Source organism: Hyperolius riggenbachi, chromosome 2 (genome assembly GCF_040937935.1).
Source record: "Hyperolius riggenbachi isolate aHypRig1 chromosome 2, aHypRig1.pri, whole genome shotgun sequence".
Lineage (NCBI taxonomy): Eukaryota > Metazoa > Chordata > Amphibia > Anura > Hyperoliidae > Hyperolius > Hyperolius riggenbachi.
Window position 1 is genome coordinate 436,067,980 of NC_090647.1, and position 23,283 is coordinate 436,091,262.

Sequence of the window (23,283 nt, forward strand, 5' to 3'; positions counted from 1 at the left end):
ATCATAATGTGGGCAGAGTTCACCAGAAAATCGTAATGTGGGCAGAGTTCACCAGAAAATCGTAATGTGGGCAGCAGTTACCAGAAAATTGTAACGTGGGCAGCAGTCACCAGAAAATTGTAACGTTGGCAGCAGTCACCAGAAAATTGTAACGTGGACACCAGTCACCAGTAAATTGTAACGTGGACAGCATTCACCAGACAATCGTAATGTGGGCACTGCGTTCACCAGAATATCGTAATGTGGGCCAGAACATCGTAACGTGGGCAGTGTTCACCAGAAAATCGTAATGTGGGCCAGAAAATCGTAATGTGGGCAGCGTTCACCAGAAAATCGTAACGTGGACAGCATTCACCAGACAATCGTAACATGGGCAGTGTTCACCAGAAAATCGTAATGTGGGCCAGAAAATCGTAATGTGGGCAGAGTTCACCAGAAAATCGCAATGTGGGCAGCATTCACCAGAAAATCGCCATGTGGGCAGCAGTCACCAGAAAATCCTAATGTGGGCAGCAGTCAGTCACCAGAATATCGTAATGTGGACACTGGACAGCAGACACCAGAAAATCCTAATGTGGGCAGCAGTCACCAGAAAATCCTAATGTGGGCAGCAGTCACCAGAAAATCGCAATGTGGGCAGCAGTCACCAGAAAATCGCAATGTGGGCAGCAGTCACCAGAAAATCGCAATGTGGGCAGCAGTCACCAGAAAATCGCAATGTGGGCAGCAGTCACCAGAAAATCGCAATGTGGGCAGTCAGTCACCAGAAGATCGTAATGTGGGCAGCAGTCACCAGAAAATCGGAATGTGGGCAGCAGACACCAGAAAATCGCAATGTGGGCAGCAGTCACCAGAAAATCGTAATGTGGGCAGCAGACACTAGAAAATCCTAATGTGGGCAGCAGACACCAGAAAATCCTAATGTGGGCAGCAGTCACCAGAAAATCCTAATGTGGGCAGCAGACACCAGAAAATCCTAATGTGGGCAGCAGTCAGTCACCAGAATATCGTAATGTGGGCAGCAGACACCAGAAAAAAAATGCCCCTGTAAAAAAACATTCCTTACCTGTCAGGAGTCTCTCCAGGCCTCTCAGCTCCCCGACGATCCTCCTGTGCACTGCAGCACATCTCCCGCACTGACAGGCACTGTGCAGGGCTACAGCAGGATGGCCGCCGAAGCCCTGTACTGGAGACACAAATAGTCTCCAGTACAGGGCTTTGGCGGCCATCTTGCCGTAGCCCTGCTCTGCCTGCCAGAGACTATGCAGGCTGCTGGAGCGGGGCTGCGGGGAATGAACTGGTGCAGCATCTATCAGACGCTGCGGCCAGTTGAGCACCTTGCTGGGGGGTCCATAGCAGCGCTCCCCCCGCGCACAGTGAGCGGGCCCCAGAGCAGCCCCGGGCCCCCCTGCGGCTGAGGGGGTCGCATCCCCGGTAGGTACGCCGGTGCTGACCAACTACAAAAACTGAAGCCCATCAGTTATTGCTTTCAAACCTTGACTGCAGTGTAATTCTTGCTTTAATACACTGTGGTGATTTTTTTAAATGTTTGATAATGTTAGCCTATGTCTCTATCAATGTATAATTATACATTGTACAGTACTTTCCCCAAACCCCAGCACAGTGCGGTGCTGTAGCTTTCAAATTCATATCTTATACATTCTTTTAACAGAAACTTTGACATTCAGTGTAGTCTTTCCAGCTGTTTTGTATCTGTAGTGCTTTTATAACGAAAACTAGCATATGTAGCAATTCAAATTTGTCTAGTTTAATTTGAATCAGCTGCTCAAAAAAACATGTTTGAGTCAAACACAATTTGTCTATAATAGGCAAGTTTTGTATCTGTAGTGCTTTTATAACGAAAACTAGCATATGTAGCAATTCAAATTTGTCTAGTTTAATTTGAATCAGCTGCTCAAAAAAACATGTTTGAGTCAAACACAATTTGTCTATAATAGGCAAGTGACAGTGGAACCTGACAGAGAACCCCATTAAAATTAATATACAGAATTTGGAGGAGTATTCAGGAGTCTACTTTGATTGGCAAATCCACAAACGTGTCACTTTTATGACCTTATCTGGTATTTAGAGTTGGGCCTTGAGAGACAACCAAAGCCTCTAATTGGTTGACTCAGTTTTCACCACTTAGAGGACTTTGTTTATATTTGAATCTCCAACCCTAGGCTTTGGGCTTTAGGTATTGGTATATATTATATCTGTAAGCCTATTGGTTGTTTGAAATCATTATTGTTTTTATTATAAATTTGTATTGACAATGCAATGTATGACTTTGCATGAAGCCTCTAAGGGCTCATTTCCACTATAGCGAATCTGCATGCATTGTCCGCATGCGGATTTGCACAGCCAATACAAGTGGATGGGCCTGTTTCCACTTGTGCGTTGTGCAGAGCGTTTTTGTGTGCGGGGAAAATCTGCACGGCAGAGCCATCAGAATTCGCTCCTCGCACACCGCGAATCGCATACAATGTATCTAATAGGGAAATCGCATGCGGTTTTGGCATGCGTTTTTCCCCACGATTTCGCATGCGATTTCGCATAAGAGGTAATGTTAATTTACACAGGCAGTGACATGGTTAAAATCGCCCACCTACTACCCTATGCGAAATCGCATGCGAAATCGCTGGGAAAACGCATGCAAAATTGCACCCGCATGCGATTTCGTCTGCGGTGATTTCCCGGCGATTCCGCACCGCACAAGTGGAAATGCAGCCTAAAAAAGCAGCTGTACTGACTGCAAAACATGCATCAGGCAAAAAATTTCATCAATGACTAGTATCGGCAACAGTTTATAAATCTGTGATCTGTGTGTTTTCTCCTTTATTATAATATGTGTAAAGTTATGTTTTATGAATGATACCATTCTGTGGAAACCCCTATTTTTTATTCCTGCTGCTCCACATTTTTTAGATGAACTAGGGTGTAAGTTTCAGAAATAATTTTTTTTGTTTTGTTGATAACTTCATTCATGAGATTCTGCTAGCTACAGTCTACAGTGTGCTAAAACTTGTATTACAAGCACTTCCAAGAATGAGGCTGGTAATATTTCAAAAACAAAACCAGGAAATTATATTCATACATATGCAGTGAGTTATCAAAATGACACATGTGGAAGACAAATCCAATGTTTAGCAACATTTATAGTTACTACTATAAGCTACTAGCTTTTGCTTTCAGTAAACTTAGTAATAATTTATTTAAAACAATATTCTCTAGTAAAGCAAAACATTAAAGCTGTTAATTTACTCTCTGCTGCTATTTTCTAACATTTGATAACCTATTAATAAATCATACAATTATTTGCATGATATATCTTTTATACACAAATCTCTCCCTTGGGTGCCTAATGTTATGAGAAAATATACATCTCCTACTGTTTATACTAAGTGCCTTTTGAATTATTAAGACAGCTCTCCATTGAAAGGAAAAATGCAGTATTGTTCTTAAAGTTAATATTTATTAAGAGCATTGCATTTTATTTTAGATACAGGTAAAATTATCTCCAGGGACAGATATAAATATATCACACCATAGATTACAGTGTCAAAGTGCTACTTTTTATGCAATCTTATGACATATAGTGATGTTGTTAAATGCAGCTTATGACATAAAGTGATGGCCACATCTAGGAGAACTTGGGGAGGAGGATGTGATCAGTTTGGTCAGGTGATAGATATGTAAGTCTCTGATTTGCTAGTCATGATCATGTGCTAAAGCAGGATGTGATCACAGCAAATCAGAGCTTTGCAATTCTATATGCTGCTGATCAAACAAATCACATGACTCTCCATGAGTTCTCCTAGACATGACATCTCTAATAGTAGAATGTAGTAAATTATACAGGATACCCACTTTTATGTTAACTATTGGTTTCAGCATCAAAACCACTATATATATATATATATATATATATATATAGAGAGAGAGAGAGAGAGAGAGAGAGAGAGAGAGAGAGAGAGAGAGAGTAAGAGAGGAGAGAGAGAGAGATGGCCCGAACAGTTCACCGGCAAGCAGTATTCTGCGAACATCATTAAAACTTTATCATGCTATGGTAGCGTGTGTTTAGTCTTTAAGGACCCAGATGCTGGTGGAACCCCTGAGGTTATTGCTACTGTCTAAAACTGTTTTGAGCGCTAACACCTCCATTTTTTTCTGTAGTTGTTTAGATCTGTGACTCCTGGCTTCTTGGGGTTTATAATGGTGGTAGATATTTTAAGGCAGGGTGAACTTTGCCCGGTGACTGGAATTTGTTTAATATGGAGCTTAGGACTGGGGCCAATAGCTTCCACAGGTTCTCAGGCAGATTGACCATATGCCATCAGGGCCTGAGGCTTTCCTAGGATTGAGCCTCTTGAAATACCATAGTATGTTGGTCTCCTGGACTGCTACCAGCACTGGGGGGAAAGTTCCTGGGTATGAGAGGGAAAATCTCGGTGTGGATGTGGTCACCTTTGTCCTCAGAATGGTTAGATTAGTTCTCAATTCTACAGTAGAATTTGTTGAGCTCCTTGACTAGTGCAATATTGAAGGGTATAGGTTGAGGAGGGTCTTGAAATTTGTGGCTGCCCTGAAGCCTTTCCAGACATCTCAAGGGTTGTTGGACCAAAGGCTGAGACCTTACTTGTTTGAGTTGTCCCTCTTTGCTGCTTTCAGTTCTCAGTTGAAGATGATCCTGGCTTCCCTGAAATCCTCTGAATTACCAAACAGACAAGGGGAGCTATGAAGCAGCCCACCTAGGTAATGCCTGCTTCATCTCCCACAGTGCACAGTTTACGAACTGCCCTTAAGGGAAGGTTCATTTGACAATTTAAAGCAAAAATACTTCTCAAATCGCTTTAATGGTTCTTTACAAAGATACAAACAAAACTCTGTCTCTGAGTACCTGCAATAGAATACAACCATATTTAGGCTGTAATATGTACTCTTTATTATTTTTTTATATATATAAAATACACACTTATAGTTATATAATGTTTGTGCTGTATACTTTAAATATATTTTTGGACCAGTTAGCATGGGGAATGGTTAAAGCTTTGAAACCACTCTTACAATTGTATTGCTGTTTCTTGCTGTTGTTTAGACGCCTTTTGCCACTTGTCTATATTTTTTTCAGTTTTTTTCCTCAAATCTGTCTGAGGTTCTAATCCTTTTCTACTGTAAGCAAAACAAAACAAAAATATAAACACAAGTGTTTTGGCGAAAGTCATTATTTAACTGTAAGGACCACATCAGGGCTTTTCTAGGTCTAGGTGAATTGGAGAAGGAGGTGGAGAGGTATTGTTGTTGCACCCCACCCTCTTCCGCTGTCTGCCTCCTGGAGTATCTCATTGTATCTCTATCCCGTGTACTCACTAAACTTTTTTGATGTAACCAATAGAAGTTCTGGCTTATTACAGAAGAGCACATTCACATGAGGGTACATGGCTTTTCCCCACTGCCCCAAAACTTTCTTTGCTCCTTCCTCTGCTTATTCAACTTTAGTTCCCTTATGCCGCTGAATCTTAGAGATACCATTCAACTCCAACACAAAGAGGTTTCTGACAGAGTAAAGCAGATTTACTTTAAAAAGATATTAAAAAAACATAAGTTATTATGGTGTAATTTTAGCCTTTTTTACAGGGGTTTTGTATGTTGAGCGATATACAGACAAAAGTTTGAATTGGATTATCATTGGTTTCTAAAGAAGCTGAAATGATGTTCTGTGAAATATGTGTCAGGCATTCAAAAACTTACATTTGTTGGGCATCTTGCATATGTTGTTGCTGTTATATATATTAGCCACTTGTAAATATTAATTTGTTTTGCATTATCCTATAAAAGCTTAGAGTTTGTGGAAAATCTGTAGCAGTATTTTTAGATTGTGTGACCCCATCTAGTGATTTGAACAGGGCATAGCACTTTTTTTTTCTTTCTTGTTTTCAAATATGACACAAACATGCCAGATCTTCTATATTTTCCTGCCACCCTCTCAGAGGAAGACTGGTTAAATTTAGCTTGGGAGCAAAGATAATCAAGTGGTCTTGCAGAAACTGAAGAGGTAGGTGTTTTGTATGTGACCTTAAGTGGGCAGGACAACTGGTATACTGAAGGGTTTGGTTCGTGCGACCTTTCGTGAACCGCAATAGACTTCAATGGGGAGACGAACTTTGAAAAATAGAAACACTTATGCTGGCCACAAAAGTGATGGAAAAGATGTTTCAACGGGTCTAACATCTGAGTTTTTGCATGGATGAGTGGGATAGATGTCAAAAGTCCCGAGGGAAAAATCTGGATTTGACGCAAAGCAGTGTTTTAAGGGCAGAAATCACATTGAATGCTAAATTGCAGGCCTAAAGTGGTTTAAAACATCTTGCAAGTGTATACATCAATCAGGGAGTGCAATTAGAGTTCTGCTTCACATTGATACACTAAACTCACTGTGTAATGCACCGCAAACATCTGTTTGCGTAGTGACGTCCGTGCTGGACTGGTGCGCACCATGGCGAGAGTGCAGGCGATGGCGGTTTTCAAGCCCATATGGTCGGGCTGAGGTAGCTGAATGACAGAACAACAGTGACTGAGTGTCCAGCTGATCGAATTAGGTCTGTCCACAATGAAGCAACAATCTCTTCTTGTATGTAGGTAGGCATAGGTAGGTGCCCCAGTATAGGTAGGTAGGCATAGGTAGGTATCCCAGTATAGGTAGATAGGCATAGGTAGGTGTCCCAGTATAGGTAGATAGGCATAGGTAGGTGCCCCAGTAGTTAGCTAGGCATAGGTAGGAGTCCCAGTATAGGTAGGTAGGCATAGGTAGGTGTCCCATTAGTTAGCTAGGCATAGGTAGGAGTCCCAGTATAAGTAGATAGGCATAGGTAGGTGTCCCAGTATAGGTAGATAGGCATAGGTAGGTGCCCCAGTAGTTAGCTAGGCATAGGTAGGAGTCCCAGTGTAGGTAGGTAGGCATATGTAGGTGTCCCAGTATAGGTAGATATGCATAGGTAGGTGCCCAGTAGTTAGCTAGGCGTAGGTAGGAGTCCCAGTATAGGTAGGTAGGCATAGGTAGGTGTCCCAGTATAGGTAGGTAGGCATAGGTAGGTGCCCTAGTATAGGTAGATAGGCATAGGTAGGTGCCCTAGTATAGGTAAGTAGGTGCCCCAGTAGTTAGGTAGGCATAGGTAGGTGTCCCAGTATAGATAGTTAGGCAGGGCCTGGCTGGCACAGTAATAGCCATTACCAAGGTCCAGCTGCAACAGATAGGGCTGTATAATGCAGTGTAAAAAAAAACACATCAGGAGAACATTAGTTCTCAAAAAGAGCTGTTGAGGGGTGCTATTTTAGCAATAACAATCAGCCAGGAGCAAGCTAACAAGCCTACAAGAGCCTAACTAATCTTTCCCTATGAGAGTCTGCCAGCAGCTGTCCCTTCACTAATTAATGGAGGCACACTAGTGAGTATAATGGCCAGCGCTGCCTGCCTTTTATAAGGGGGGGAGTGGCTCCAGGAGAGAGTGTAGCCTAATTGGCTACAATGTGCATGCTGACTGTGATGTAGAGGGTCAAAGTTGACCCTAATGGTGCACTATGGGGGCGAACAGAACTTCCGGAAAAGTTCGCCTTACATGGCGAAAACGAACCACCGGAAGTTCACCTGGAACCGTTCGCCGGCGAACCATTCGGGCCATCTCTATTCTATATTTTAAGTAGATTCTAGTGACAAGAAAATCCTAGCAATCAACACATTCTCATGACAAGAAGATTACATTTCAAGCAGATAAGTGACAGCCAGATAAGTAGCAGGTAGGTAAACTTCAGAAGCATTGACACCTGCTACTATTGCAAACTGTAAGATTTACTCAGAATTTCAAACACCTGTTGTAAAACATGTAGTCTAAAAGTGGGTTTGAGCACCAGGAGAAGCGTAAAGGTAATGTTGTGCTAGGCACAGGCAGTGCTTCCTCCCCTCTTTGCCCCCGTGACTTCTTGTGTCACACTTTAAACTGGGCACTAGAGTGAGCTGTGAGCAGAAAGGACAGTTGCCACAGTGGGGGAGGGGGTGAATAGCTCTCAGCTGCTCGAGGAATGCAGGATGGGGCAGGCAGAGGCATATGATGAGTCCCTGATGTGATGGGATTGGGGGATCATTAGTAATGGCTGATCATTCTTAGCTCAGGCGTTCATATGTTGGGGACTCCCTGTATATGCTACTGCTGCACCTAAGTAGTCATGTTAAAAAAGAGTAAGGTCAATAACGATCTCCATGCTTAATCAGCAACACTGATTCCTCTTGAAAAGATACTCCTGGTACACATACATCACGCTATAGACTCAGTTTGCAATAATAGAAGGCTGTAGCACCAGCAGGGATATTAGCTGATATCCTGCAGATATTTAAGAAACGAGCATTGTGACATTGCATACTCAGTCAAAAATAGTTTTGTTTAATAAATATTGTGTTTGAAATGTTACTTGCATTGTGATGGATTATCTTTTGCCATGGCAATAGTAACTCACTCACACTATCTATTAGTAGGGCTGGCCTTGGTTATGCAAAATATACAATAAAAACAAAGATAATGCCATTCTTTTGTTATTTCTATTTTATCTACAGTGGTAGATCTGAGTATTTGTTAAGTGAGCACAGAGCCAGTAGTTTGAAATAATTATATCTTCATAAGCAAATTTTTCCTCTGGCTCTATAGAGGTAGATAATGAGTAAAAATCTATTTCTGACAGTTGCTGCCTCTGGATATTAGTCAGTCAGGCTATGTATTTGATTGATGTTTCAGTAACTGATTAACCTTCATACTAATTTATATTTGCAAAGTAATGTTAAAAAGGATTCTAAATATATAATTTACATAGAGCACTGCAGCTATACTTATATAAACTCTGTGAGGGGAAAAAAAGGACTTTCACATAAAAATGAAATAAGCAGCTTTTCTATATTCCATACCCTTTTATTTCCTTAACTAAGCTGATAGCAGAGATTAGACCTTTCAGCCAATTGTCAAACCTTAAAATAATTTGCAAAAGGGCTCCACATACCATTTGACACATTTGAACATCTGACACAAAACTTCTGCGGTAGATGGGATAAAAAAACAATCACATACCTAGTCACCAAAGTACTACCAATGATTAGAAACATATTCTATGATTTTTATACTCCTGTTTAACAACTTTAAGAAGGACCTGAAATCCAGGGACAAACCTCATTTTTTCTTGGTTAGGTTTTTATTAAAATGAGCCTAATGCTTAGATTGCTTTACCTCTTTCAGGCGCTAACCATATCAATCCCTTTAGTTTTTATGAGAAGTCTCTAATATTAAAGGTGCACATTCTGCAAAGAGCAAAGGAGGATGGGAGCAATACCCCGTGTGCAGCTTTACCATGACGTCTTCATTGCCACCAAAGGTTCCAGGAAATTATGCCGAGAGAAGACTGCCAGAGGTGTTCTTGCTCATCCCTATGAGTAAATGCACAGCCTTGTAAAAGATGTTAGTTTTGAATACAAACTGATGTTTTGGAGTTGAACAGATCCCTTTGTCAAATTATTTTGCTATTATGCTTATTTGTCAATACCCAGAGAAAGCAGTTATTGTCAAGAACCGGCCCGCGGCACGCCTGCGTATACGGTTCCCGACTGCGGGTTTGACCAGATTAAGCGGGGAACAGCCTTATTTAAGCTACAAACAAGGCTGGAACCCCTCAAAACACCTCTCACTGCCACCACTAGCGTTGCTAGACACTTCCACTCTGCTGTCGAGTCCTCAGCGCGCACTCCGCGTTTTCGTATTTGGGTCAGCTTTGCGCTTAGGCCAAATACGGGAACGCCACGCACCCACACACACACACAGTTGCAATCTTACACTGTCGTGAAGCAAAGACCCACTAACAGTCGTTCCGAACGATACTGTTAGCTACTCGCACTGGCGTTGTTCGTACGTTGGGTCAGCTGCGCGCTTAGGCCAACGTATGACAAACGCCCCCACACACAATGCAATTACAATTTCCTACGGTAGTGTTGCTCAAGCGTACAATTAGGCATGAACTTATACACGGTTACACTTCAGTCTCTTCTAGGCTATGAGTGTTAGTTTAGTACGGCAGAAGTCAAACTTATTAAATAATAATTTAATATTCCAGAAAAAACATAGAACAGTGCAGAACTGAATATATACAAAAAGATTACAAAAAAAACAAAGTAAAAATAGTTACAAGATAAAATGTACAAAGATAACACACAAAGCGATTTTGCTTACCAAAATAAACGGGAAATAAACGTACCAGCGTATCGATCTGGTGTTGTTGCGGGCGGTACGCACTTCTGGTCAGGAACCAGGTTAGTTCTAGCCGTGTGAGCTACCTCCAAGAACTACAAGTTGTGGCTATCCTAGCTGCGGTTTTATACTATGAAATACGCCTGGAGGCTGTAAGCCTGTGTGGACGGGGGGAAGCTAGATTTAATAACATCCTCAGACATAATTTGATTTCCCAGAGATCTGACATCCACATGTGAACAGTGTCCTATACAACAAAAGACTTTGTTAACCTCCAATCTCCCCAGGTTACAGGTGACAATTGATTAAGGCTTTCACATTGCAGCAGGATGTCCTGTGTGATCTGCTTCAAAGCAACTGTCTGATTAAGTGTTTCCTAATTACCTGTTTTCTGGCTGTCCAGATGAACTGTATGCTAATGTCCCAGCCCCCTGCTTCCAGAGAAATTCACTGCAAATGTAGTACAGCCAGATAACCATCCCTTCAAAGCAGAATACACATGTGAGATATAGCAGACAGAAAATGACAGAGATATGTTCCTGTATTCCTTAATATCATCAGCACCTCAATATATCTCCACACCTCCGCCGTTAACTTGGTGCAAGGCAGATGATGTTCCCAGATTATCCTGCCAGCACCTACATTGTTGGTTCTGCTTGACGGGACAGTCCGTCAGCATTCCCATGATTGCTCCCCTTCCTATGTTGAATGGTGAAGCTATATTGTTGGAGAACTAAGCTCCATCTCAGCAGTTTTCCATTGTCCCCAGAAACCCGATGTAACCAACTAAGAGGGTTGTGGTCGGTTACGACGGTGAATACACGACCGTAGAGATAGTGCTGCAGCTTTTGTAGGGCCCATACAATTGCCAAGCACTCCTTCTCTATGGTGGCGTAAGCTACCTCCCGGGGTAGCAGCTTCCGACTTAAGTACAGAATCGGATGTTCTTCCCCAGTTTGGTTTACCTGGCTTAATACAGCACCTAGGCCAAAGGCTGAGGCGTCCGTCTGGACTACAAACCGTCGGCTGAAGTCTGGCGCTTGCAACACGGGAGGGCTGGCTAGGGCCCTCTTCAGAGCTGTGAATGACTGTTCACATTCTGGCGTCCAGAGAATCTGCTTGGGCAGCTTCTTTTTGGTGAGATCTGTCAATGGCTTGGCGAGGGCACTGTAGTTGGGGACAAACTTTCTATAGTACCCAGCAGTTCCTAAGAAGGACTGAATCTGTTTCTTCGTTTGGGGGGTGGGCCAGGACACAATGGCATCTACCTTCCCAGTATCTGGACGAAGCTCTCCCCCCCCCACCACATGTCCCAGGTACTGTACCTGTTTCTTGCCTATCTGACACTTGCTAGGCTTGACTGTTAGTCCTGCTGCAGTGATGCGTCCCAGAACCTGTGACAGCTGTGCTAAGTGGTCGTTCCAAGTGGCGCTAAACACGGCGATGTCATCTAGGTAGGCGACAGCGCAGTGTTCCAAACCTTCCAGGAGACCATTTACAACCCTTTGGAAGGTGGCTGGGGCGTTTTTCATTCCAAAAGGCATTACATTAAATTCAAACAGACCTGAGGGGGTGATAAAGGCAGACCTCTCCCGTGCCTCAGCTGTTAGAGGGACCTGCCAGTATCCCCGACTCAAATCCACGATTGTTAGATATTGCGCGCCAGCTAGCTTATCTAACAATTCGTCGACCCTCGGCATTGGGTAAGCATCTGACGCAGTTATCAAATTTAGTTTTCGATAATCTACACAGAACCGAGTGGTCTGGTCCCGTTTGGGTACTAGCACTACAGGTGATGCCCATGCGCTGTGCGACCGTTGGATCACCCCTAGTGACAGCATTTCCTCAATCTCCTTGCTGATGTGGGCCTGAACCTCAGGGGAGACTCTATAGGCTGACTGTCTAACCGGCTTGTTATTTCCGGTGTCAACATGGTGTACAGCCAGGCTGGTCAGACCAGGGCGGGCTGTAAAGGTACCACGGTAAAGGGTCAGCACATCAGATAGCCCAGCCTGCTGCTCTGCTGTCAACTCCGGATTGATCTGCACCTCGGCAACAGAGTCGGTTTCCTGGGTGGATGCCAGGATGTCAACCAGGGCCTCTGCTTCACCGTCCGGTAGCAAACTGCAGACAGGGAGAGCGCAAGCGGTTCTAGCATGATGTTCCTTTAACATGTTTACATGGTATGTTTTCAGCTGCTTACCTCGGTCATCCAGTGCGACCACATAGGTCACATCACTAATCTTCCTATGTATGGTATAGGGCCCATCCCAAGCGGCCTGCAGCTTATTCTGTCGCATCGGGTTTAGGACCCATACCTTGCGACCTACCTCATAAACTCTCTCCCTAGCCCCGTGGTCATACCACTGCTTCTGGGTGGCCTGGGCTTGAGTCAGATTCTCTCGCACTAAACCCACCAGGGTGTCCATCTTTTCCCGGAACTTTAGAACGTATTCCACTATGGAGACCCCGGGACCCATGTCCTGCCCCTCCCAGACCTCTCGAATGAGATCGAGGGGTCCGCGTACCCTCCTCCCATATAATAGCTCAAAGGGCGAGAACCCGGTGGATGCCTGGGGCACCTCACGATAAGCAAACAGTAAGTGGGGCAGGTATCGCTCCCAGTCTCTCCCTTGCGATTCAACAAACACCCTTAGCATCTGTTTCAGAGTACCATTGAACCGCTCACATAACCCATTTGTCTGGGGGTGGTAAGGGCTGGCCATGATGTGTTCTACCTGCATTTGTTTACAGAGGCATTCCATTAGGCGCGACATGAATTGCGGGCCGTGATCGGTGAGCATTTCACGGGGAAAACCGACCCGTGAGAAAATGCGCACCAATGCGTCCGCAACCTTGTCTGCCCGTATGGAGCTCAGGGCTACAGCTTCAGGGTAGCGAGTGGCATAATCTACCACCGTAAGAATGAAACGTTTCCCTGTGCTGCTGGGTATCGCTAGAGGCCCAATTATGTCAACAGCAACCCTTTGGAAGGGCTCCTCTATTATGGGTAAGGGCCTCAGTGGGGCTTTGTCGGTGTCACCTGCTTTGCCGACCCGCTGACAGGCGACACAAGACCGGCAAAAATCAGCAATATCTGTCCCCATGTGGGGCCAATAAAAATTGTGGGCAAGCCGGGATTTGGTCTTGCGGATCCCCAAGTGACCAGCCAGGGGCACCTCATGTGCTATTCTTAATAGCTGCTCCCTGTACCTGTGGGGAACAATCAACTGCCGGTCGGCCTCCTCCACCTCAGACGGCTCAGAGGGAGTAACCTCTCTGTACAGTCTGCCGTGCTCCCAGTACACCCTCACTTTGTCGCCCTCCACCGGTGCCCTGTCCGCCAGACTCCTGAGCTCTTCCAGGCTGCTATCAAGTCGCACAGCCTCGGAGAACTCAGCGCTGTCGGCCACAGGCACCAGGGAGGCGGCAAACTGAGAGGCCTCTGGGTCCTCAGAGCCAGGCTCTGAGGTGGAAGAGCCCGACCCAGTGACATCAGCCCCTTCAGTGGACAATTCGTCTGCTGCAGCCCGGTGAGCACTGCGGGTCACCACTGCAGCTGACGGAGCATTCACTGTACACATGTCATCATGCCACACATCACATATTACATCAACATTATCTGCATTCATGGTAACAACGTGTCCTCCTCCAGGCCTGGGCACTGGAGACTCACTAGGGCTGGCTCCTAGTACACAGTCCGTAGCCCCTGGGGCCTCACCAGCACTCCCCGCTTGCACAGCATTATCACACAGTACCTTGCAAGAGTCCTGAACTTCTGCGGGGGATGCAGGCTCCATGGGGTGTGGAGTAGGCTCATACCGGGCCACTAACCGTCCCAGGTCAGTACCCAACAAAACGTTCGTGGGGATGGCATCCGTTACCCCCACTTCTTTCATTCCGCTGCCGGCCCCCCAATCCAGGTGGACCAAGGCGGTGGGTATGGCGGGGGTGACGCCCCCAACTCCTTTGACAGCCATAGTCTTGCCAGGAATGTACTCCTCAGGGTTCACAAGCTGGGGGTGCACTAGAGTCACCTCTGCTCCAGTGTCTCTTAGACCGGTGGTAACTGTATCCCCAACCGTGACAGGTTGCAGATTCTCTGCATAGCTACCTGCATTCCTGGTGGCACACAACGCATTCCGGGCCCCGCCAGAGTTTGGGGCTTCCTTCTTCTTCTCTGGGCACGTAGCACTGATGTGACCCGGTTTGTTACAGGCAAAACATCTCCGAGTGTCAACGGTGGTTGTTCTACCTCCAGGCGGCTGCTGGACTTGGCTTCGCTGGGTGCTCAGAGGAGAAGGTCTCGCAGGCTTTTCTCCCTTCCAGCTGGGCGTCGTAGTCCTCCGAAAATCAGATGCTCGATTGGACGTGTAGGCATCAGCAACTTTCGCTGCCTCATCCACGGTCTTTGGCTCTCGGTCCCGTACAAACTGCCGGACCTCAACAGGGCAAGTGTGGAGGAACTGGTCTTTTATTATCAGTTCCTGCAGGGCATCAAAGGTTTCAACAGCCAGTCCTTTTACCCACTGCTGGAAGGCAGTGCGCAGGTTGCACGCATGATCCAGGTAACTGTCATTAGGACCTCGCTGCACTGTCCTGAAACGTTTGCGATACACCTCTGGCGTGAGGTGGTATCGTGCAATGATGGCTTTCTTAATTGCCTCAAAGTCTGTTTCTTCCTCCTGGGGGAGACTCACAAACGCCTCCAGGGCCTTGCCTCTCAGCCCTGGTGTGAGGTATCTTGCCCACTGCTCACGGGGCACCCCATACTGCCGACAAGTCCTTTCAAACCCCTGTAGGAAAGTGTCTATGTCAGAGTCCTTGTCCATAGCAGGGAACTTATCCAGGGGGATTCTGTGGACTCGCTCACCTTCGCGTTCTGCGGGTCCAGCAGACCGGTTCTGCTGCTGAAGTTTAGCCAGCTCCAGCTGGTGTTGCCGTTCAGCACTTTCCCTCTCGGCCTGGTGTCGCTGTGCAGCTTGTTCCCTCTCGGCCTGGAGTCGCTGTGCCGCTTGTTCCCTCTCGGCCTGGAGTCGCTGTGCCGCTTGTTCCTTCTCTGCCTGTCGGTGCAGTAGGATCAGCTTTAGGCGCAGTTCAGGATCAGCCGAGTTCAGTAGCTGTAGATCAGCTTCCAGAGATGTAATCTCCGTGTTCGGTGGATCATCCAGGACATCGTCTCCACTCGCATCCTGTAGCGGGAGCGATTCCTCCTCTGGCATGTCGTGAGCTGCATCTGCTGACGTTGAAGCACGGGCTTGCTCTGCCTCATCATGCTCCTCGAGGGCACGAACCAACTGCTCCTTAGTCTGGCCGCTCACCGTCTCGATGCCTTTGTGCTCACACAGGTGGAGTAGCATCTCTTTATTTTGCCTTGCATAGCTGGATGCTTTCTGAGCCATCGTGTTGCAAAAAATAAAAAGAAAAAAAAAGGGGGGGGAGGGAAAGCAAACACCAAGTGTGTATCTTTGAACAAAAAAAAAAAGTATATAGATTCTGCACTGAGTAGACTTCTGTAGGCTAGTTACTTCTAGCAAGCTTCCAGCCTTTAGTACTCAGAATAGCGAGCTAAACTGCGTACTAATGTACTAAACGATGCCACCACTGCCAGCCAATTATGTCAAGAACCGGCCCGCGGCACGCCTGCGTATACGGTTCCCGACTGCGGGTTTGACCAGATTAAGCGGGGAACAGCCTTATTTAAGCTACAAACAAGGCTGGAACCCCTCAAAACACCTCTCACTGCCACCACTAGCGTTGCTAGACACTTCCACTCTGCTGTCGAGTCCTCAGCGCGCACTCCGCGTTTTCGTATTTGGGTCAGCTTTGCGCTTAGGCCAAATACGGGAACGCCACGCACCCACACACACACACAGTTGCAATCTTACACTGTCGTGAAGCAAAGACCCACTAACAGTCGTTCCGAACGATACTGTTAGCTACTCGCACTGGCGTTGTTCGTACGTTGGGTCAGCTGCGCGCTTAGGCCAACGTATGACAAACGCCCCCACACACAATGCAATTACAATTTCCTACGGTAGTGTTCCTCAAGCGTACAATTAGGCATGAACTTATACACGGTTACACTTCAGTCTCTTCTAGGCTATGAGTGTTAGTTTAGTACGGCAGAAGTCAAACTTATTAAATAATAATTTAATATTCCAGAAAAAAACATAGAACAGTGCAGAACTGAATATATACAAAAAGATTACAAAAAAACAAAGTAAAAATAGTTACAAGATAAAATGTACAAAGATAACACACAAAGCGATTTTGCTTACCAAAATAAACGGGAAATAAACGTACCAGCGTATCGATCTGGTGTTGTTGCGGGCGGTACGCACTTCTGGTCAGGAACCAGGTTAGTTCTAGCCGTGTGAGCTACCTCCAAGAACTACAAGTTGTGGCTATCCTAGCTGCGGTTTTATACTATGAAATACGCCTGGAGGCTGTAAGCCTGTGTGGATGGGGGGAAGCTAGATTTAATAACATCCTCAGACATAATTTGATTTCCCAGAGATCTGACATCCACATGTGAACAGTGTCCTATACAACAAAAGACTTTGTTAACCTCCAATCTCCCCAGGTTACAGGTGACAATTGATTAAGGCTTTCACATTGCAGCAGGATGTCCTGTGTGATCTGCTTCAAAGCAACTGTCTGATTAAGTGTTTCCTAATTACCTGTTTTCTGGCTGTCCAGAGGAACTGTATGCTAATGTCCCAGCCCCCTGCTTCCAGAGAAATTCACTGCAAATGTAGTACAGCCAGATAACCATCCCTTCAAAGCAGAATACACATGTGAGATATAGCAGACAGAAAATGACAGAGATATGTTCCTGTATTCCTTAATATCATCAGCACCTCAATATATCTCCACAGTTATGGAAAACTAAAACGTAAAAGTTATATTACAGTCATTGAGTAAATTAAATGAATGGTTCTTCTCCATATCTGGAATGCTGATTATTGCCTTTCTGATTAGGATTCTTCTCTTTTCATTATTTCCCACTCCTTTCAAACTCCTTTGAAAGATAAAATAATATTTTTCTGTGTTTAAAAAAACAAACATGTATTTTGTGATTTGAGATGCTTGCTGAGAATTCGGCAAAAAGAATAGCTTGTGTTCACTATTACTCAAGATAATGGAAAATATGTTTTGCATGGACACCTTTAAAGCCATTCTTGTTTATCTCTGATTCTCCTAAGTGAAGTCTGAAGATTTTCTCATCTACTTTTAATAAATAAATATTATTAAAAATAAATTAATAAGGCTCAAAGGATTCTGAAGAGTATTTTCTCATGCAGAGCAGCACCATTTATTTTAATAACACTCAAAATAAAAGGAATAAAATCAGAACTTATTCTATTTTTAATTTTATTGGTTTGCTTGTAGAGAACAACCAACCTCCTTATCTGTGGGTATAATTTATCTCCCACAAAGCAATTATCCTGAAAAGATAAATGCATAAGTGCACACTGGCTAGAGCTACCAGGATTCTGCCTTACAACATTAAAAAACATGCACCCCAAATCACGTTTCAGTAATATGTGAATGTCAAAAACTGTATTTCAGTGCCTAGCTTCATCTGTTTAGATGCTCATTCTTCTTCCTCCTACGGACTTGCCCTAAGAGTGATGAATGAGAGACTGTCATTCTGCCATAAAATAATGGCTTGAAAATATAGTTGCTGACAGCTGACTGTGTTTTCTAGCATTGATTATGCAGCAAGGATAAAACAAACTCTTAAAATTTGTTTTGTATGGTTTTATATATTCTAATCTAATGTAGAAATCTGCGAGAAGTGAAATGCAGTTAAGTAAAGTACAAATTGAATTCAATAAAAGTTGAGAAGTATATTGGTACCAAAGAATCATTATTTAAGGTGAGGTCCTGCACATGATGTGAATTTTTTTCAGTATAATCAAGTGTAGAGGAAGAGGAATTTCTCTGGTAATTCAAGACAGAGGTAAATCCATAATGTATACAACTCTTAGTCATTATTTTTGAGAATGTTTGTTCCCGTTGTCTAATGATTGTTGCCATATCTTATCTAGTGATGGCCTTGACTACTCTGGAAAGCTTCTCGTCAGAGATCCCTTTAGAGTATGATGAATTTGGTTATTTACAAAGTTTGACAATAACACCTGTCAATACTCTATTTATGCTAGCATTGTAAAATATTAGAGCGGATGCAAAGTAGTCCTAGAAGATTTAAACATATCCTCCAATAACTTTATTGGGAAAGTAATACACAAAATGTTGTGTAGTTAATATTTTCCCTGCATTGTTTTGTAACGTGTGCTACAGCGCCATATTATTTTGTGTCTCCCCTAGCCTCCCCCTACCTAATGCAAAGAAGCATAGGAAGCGCATCTTATTTACCTGATCTGGACACAGGATTGGCTCTCCTGTTCCACCACCAAGTGACGCTGTAATGTTGACATCATCTTCTGGGTATTAATCATATGTCATATCATGTGATCAGGAGCCGGAGGATGATGTCAGCATCAGAAGAGCCGATCCTGCATCTGGACCAGGTAAATGTGATGCACTCTCAGAGCCACTCTGCATTTACAGTGTGGGAGGCAGCCGAGTATAGAAGGCTGCAGCAGCCCTACCCCAAGTTATCTTAAAGTCGCATTGGGTGCGATGTTAAGGTTGCATAGTGCGACGTTAAGGTCACACCGCAATGCGACATTTTGCGCACACCGTGCTGTGTGCATGCAAGGTATTGCGTACGTGACTTTGCGCGCAATCTCATTTTCACTGGTGCTTGCTAAGTACTTAGCACCCTAGTTAGCACACCCAAAGCCTTTAGGCATGCTAACTAGGTTAGCACCGCATAGTGAATCAAGCCCTCTGTGTGTCTAATAAACAAGCTAGGTTCTACATCTAGCGCATGTCAAGAGGAAGACCAGTGTCAATGTCCCATACGCAGTAGAGAGACTACTTCCACTCCAACTTGTATACGTACAAAATTACCCCACCACACTGTGGTAGCCACTCTGTAATCAAATTGGGCAGTCACTATCATAAACCGATCCACTCGGCGGTGCAATAAACAGAACCAAGCAGCTCACCCGCAATGTGCAATTATACCCAGCAGTCTTACAACCTCCCTGCATGCACTGCTAGATCAATAATATCTGCCGCTGGATGGAAGTCCAGAGTTGTCCCAGTACTCGACCACCTAACCTGCAGTCTACTAGAAGTTGCATCGCACAGCTCTCACTCAGGTCTTTGCTGCTGTCTGCTTCATCACCAATCAATCTCCTTACAGACCTCAGTTAGCAGGCCGGCCACTGTTATAGGAATGAGAGTAATGATAGTGCAGACTGTGACTGAAATTGACCACACTGCCACTCACTGTTCTTACAAGATAAAAGCTTGATTTATTTGCACATCAAAAAAACATAGTTTTTTCCCTATCCAGGATTTCAGCCTCAGCTTTCGTCAATTTTAATATATAAATACAGCAGCTATGCAATAAAATGCATTGTTAAAACAGATAAACAGTACTTTGGGAGCATGTCATTTGTAAACAGACAATATAACTGGTGCACAAAAGCAAATATAGTAACTTTCTGGGTAATTGAAAGTAGCAAAACACCTTTTTATTGAATGTTATGTCAAGATTGTTATCCCACTTTAGCAAGATAACTTGGGTGGGGCGGCTAAAAGATTGAAAACCCAAGGACTTGTGGAGGAGTCAAGAAACATATATATTATTATAGATCAAAAACAGAAGTTGGAGGAGCACTCATCCATAGGAAGGAACTGTTGTGTGCCCAAGCCTTGGATCCCTGTATCCTCAGAATCCTCAGTAGTCAAGTGTAGAAAGGAGGCTGGCACCACCAGAAGTAGAAAAGTAAAAATTAGCTCTTTATTGATCAGTCATAAAATGACAGCATGGTCAAAAATAAGGCTTTGGCGGCGACAGCCCGCTGTTTCGAGCTGCTATAGCTCTTTCTCAAGCCGAACAGCCCATACAATGTTAGCAACAATGACCACACCCTTATATACTGGTCTATGCATCAATTAGCCAATCATTTCAAAATCAGAAACACCAATCAGAGTGCAAGGGCATGTGGATGGACCTGATGGGGAACAGGCAGTGTGTGATGTCATCAAAACATACCTCCCAGTCAGCTGACCAAGGACAGCCCATCGCAGCATGGCAGAGAAAGTTCCACATGTAAAAGCAGGAAGTGCACTGTAAACAAAGTTCACATGCACCAATAGGGACAGGCTCCAATGGCCCATCCATCTTAATATGGCATGGTAAACGCGTACAAATGTCCGCATAATACGCGTCCTATAGACGCGATATCAATGCATAATAGCCGCCGTAACTCGCCATCCAAACGCATTCTCAAAACAATGCGTACAAAAAGACGCATAATGCGTAATACTGGACGCTAGATAACCGCATGCCGCTACTGATGCCAACGCAATAATAATGCGTACAAACCGACGTAAAAACGCCCCCTGGCCGCATAACTCTATAATGGACGCGTACAAAAAGACGCATAACGCGTGGTACTGAACGCAACATAGTCGCATACTGTTCATGCCAAATGCCACATTAATGCGAAAAAAACGTCGCAAAAATGCCTTCAGGGCGCATAAAAAATGGACAAAAAGAGGATATAATGCATAGCATCATGGCGGGACTCAAATCAAGTCACGCCTAGAACTAATGCCCAACATTATACACGTGGAAATCGCATAACTAGAGAGAACAATTCTCACCAGGCCACAAAGTTCTTCCCTCCATCAGCTCACAGGGACTAAAGAAAAAGGAAAAAAAGAAAAAAACGAAAAGAAGAAAAAAAAAACACATCACTGCAAAAGATATCAAAGTTTTCAAAAATATTATAATGCTCCCAACCAGTACTCCACACCCCCTAGCACAGCATAATAGCTGTCTCTTATCATAGTAAATATCCCACATCACTATTTACAGATTCAACAGGAAAATTAAACACAAAAACTTAGATCGTATTCCCTATTAAGTCCTCCCTTTCCCATCACATGTAACCTTCTAATCCACCAGGCCTCTCTTTTGGCCAACTCATCCTGTCTATTTAATCTCCCTCGCCAATTACTCGGAACACTGTCAATAACCTGAACTTTAAATTGGGACAAATTATGTCTAGCTGAAACAAAGTGGCTAGACACGGCCTGGGTCATATCCTTGCCACGTATGGCTGTCTTATGGCCAGACATTCTGACCTTCAAAGCATTAGTGGTCATACCCACGTATCCCAATCCACAGGGGCATTTAATTAAATACACTACGTAGCTAGAATCACAGGTATATCTGTGTCTAACCGTGAATCTTTCCCCTGTGGTGGGATGCGTGAAAGACCCACCTTTAGCTATATGGCTACAAAGATGGCAACTGAGGCATGGAAAAGTACCATGTCTGTTTTGCGTGACCTGTGTCCTCGGCTGGTGATGATGGAAAACCTTGTCTCTGACAGTAGGGGCCCTTCTGAAAGACATTAATGGAGGGTACCTAAATTCAGGTATCGTGGGAAACGCATCTTGTAACAGATGCCAATGGTGTCGAATTGCCCGTCCAACCAGTTCGCTACACGTGTTGTATGTAGAGGCAAATGGCATACGAAATTGCTTAAGATCACAACGAGTTTTATGATTTCTTGGAATCAGGGTCCTATCAGGATAACCCCTGTCCAAAAACTTTTGTTTCAATATATTCTTCTGAGTTACTGCCTCAGCATCACAAGAGACTATTTTTTCAACACGTTTTAACTGGCCGGTTGGAATGGCATTTTTTATTGGGGGAGGGTGGAAGCTTTGGTAGTGTAGCAATGAATTTCTATCGGTGGGTTTTACATATAAATTGGTAATTAATTTATCCTGTTTCCTAATAATGCGTGTGTCCAGAAAAGTTGCCTCACAGCTGTCTGCATGTACAGTTAGTCTAATCGCTGGACAACAAGAATGTAGGGAGGCAACGAAGTCAACGAGGGTCGAATGTGGCCCCGCCCACAAACAAAAAATGTCGTCAATATATCTCCACCAGCACTTAGCGTGCCGGTGAAAAAGTGGGTGGGTGTATACAAAACTGTCTTCATACTGACCCATAAAAAGTCCCGCATAGGACGGGGCCACATTCGACCCCATCGCAGTACCTCGTCGCTGGACATAAAAGGAATCCTGAAAAGAAAAATAATTACGTCTCAAAATAATATTCAACAACTTCACAATGAACTGTCTCTGAGGTTCAGACATATCTGCATATTGCATCAAATACCATTCTACAGCCTCTACACCCCCATCATGAGGGATGGAGGTGTAGAGGCTCTCGACATCAAGAGTAACGAGAAGAGTCTCATCTCCAGAGATGTCAAGTGATCTCAATTTGGTGAGAAACATGTCAGTATCTCTAATGTAGGATGTGAGAGAGGTAACAATAGGTTGGAGTAGACGATCTACATATTGGGCAAGGGGTACAAATACAGAACCCACGCCGGCCACAATGGGTCTCCCCGGTGGCCGGCGTGGGTCCTTGTGTATTTTAGGAAGGGTGTAAAAAGTTGGGATCTTGGGTGAATCCTGTTGGAGGAAAGTAAAGAGGTTATCATCAATAATATTACAAGATTTCGCATCATCAAGTACAGATTTGATACACAGCTGCACTGCTCTTGTCGGGTCCCCCTCCACCTTAGCATATACATCCTGTTGTGCTAATTGTCCCAAGATCTCCTGTTCATAATACAATGTATCTAACACTACAACTGCACCTCCTTTATCTGCTGGACGTATTGTTATCTCCGTACGTTGTCCTAGACCAACTAATGCTATATGCTCCTCCCTACTCAAATTAAAGTCCACACTAAAGGTACCGGCCCTTGACTCTATCCCACCAATCTCTTCCTTAACTCTCTCCATGAACACATCAATCATTGGGTGGCTAGGGGGTGTAAAACGACCCTTGTTCCTAAGTCCAGTGTTCCTCAGTGACAGCACATCC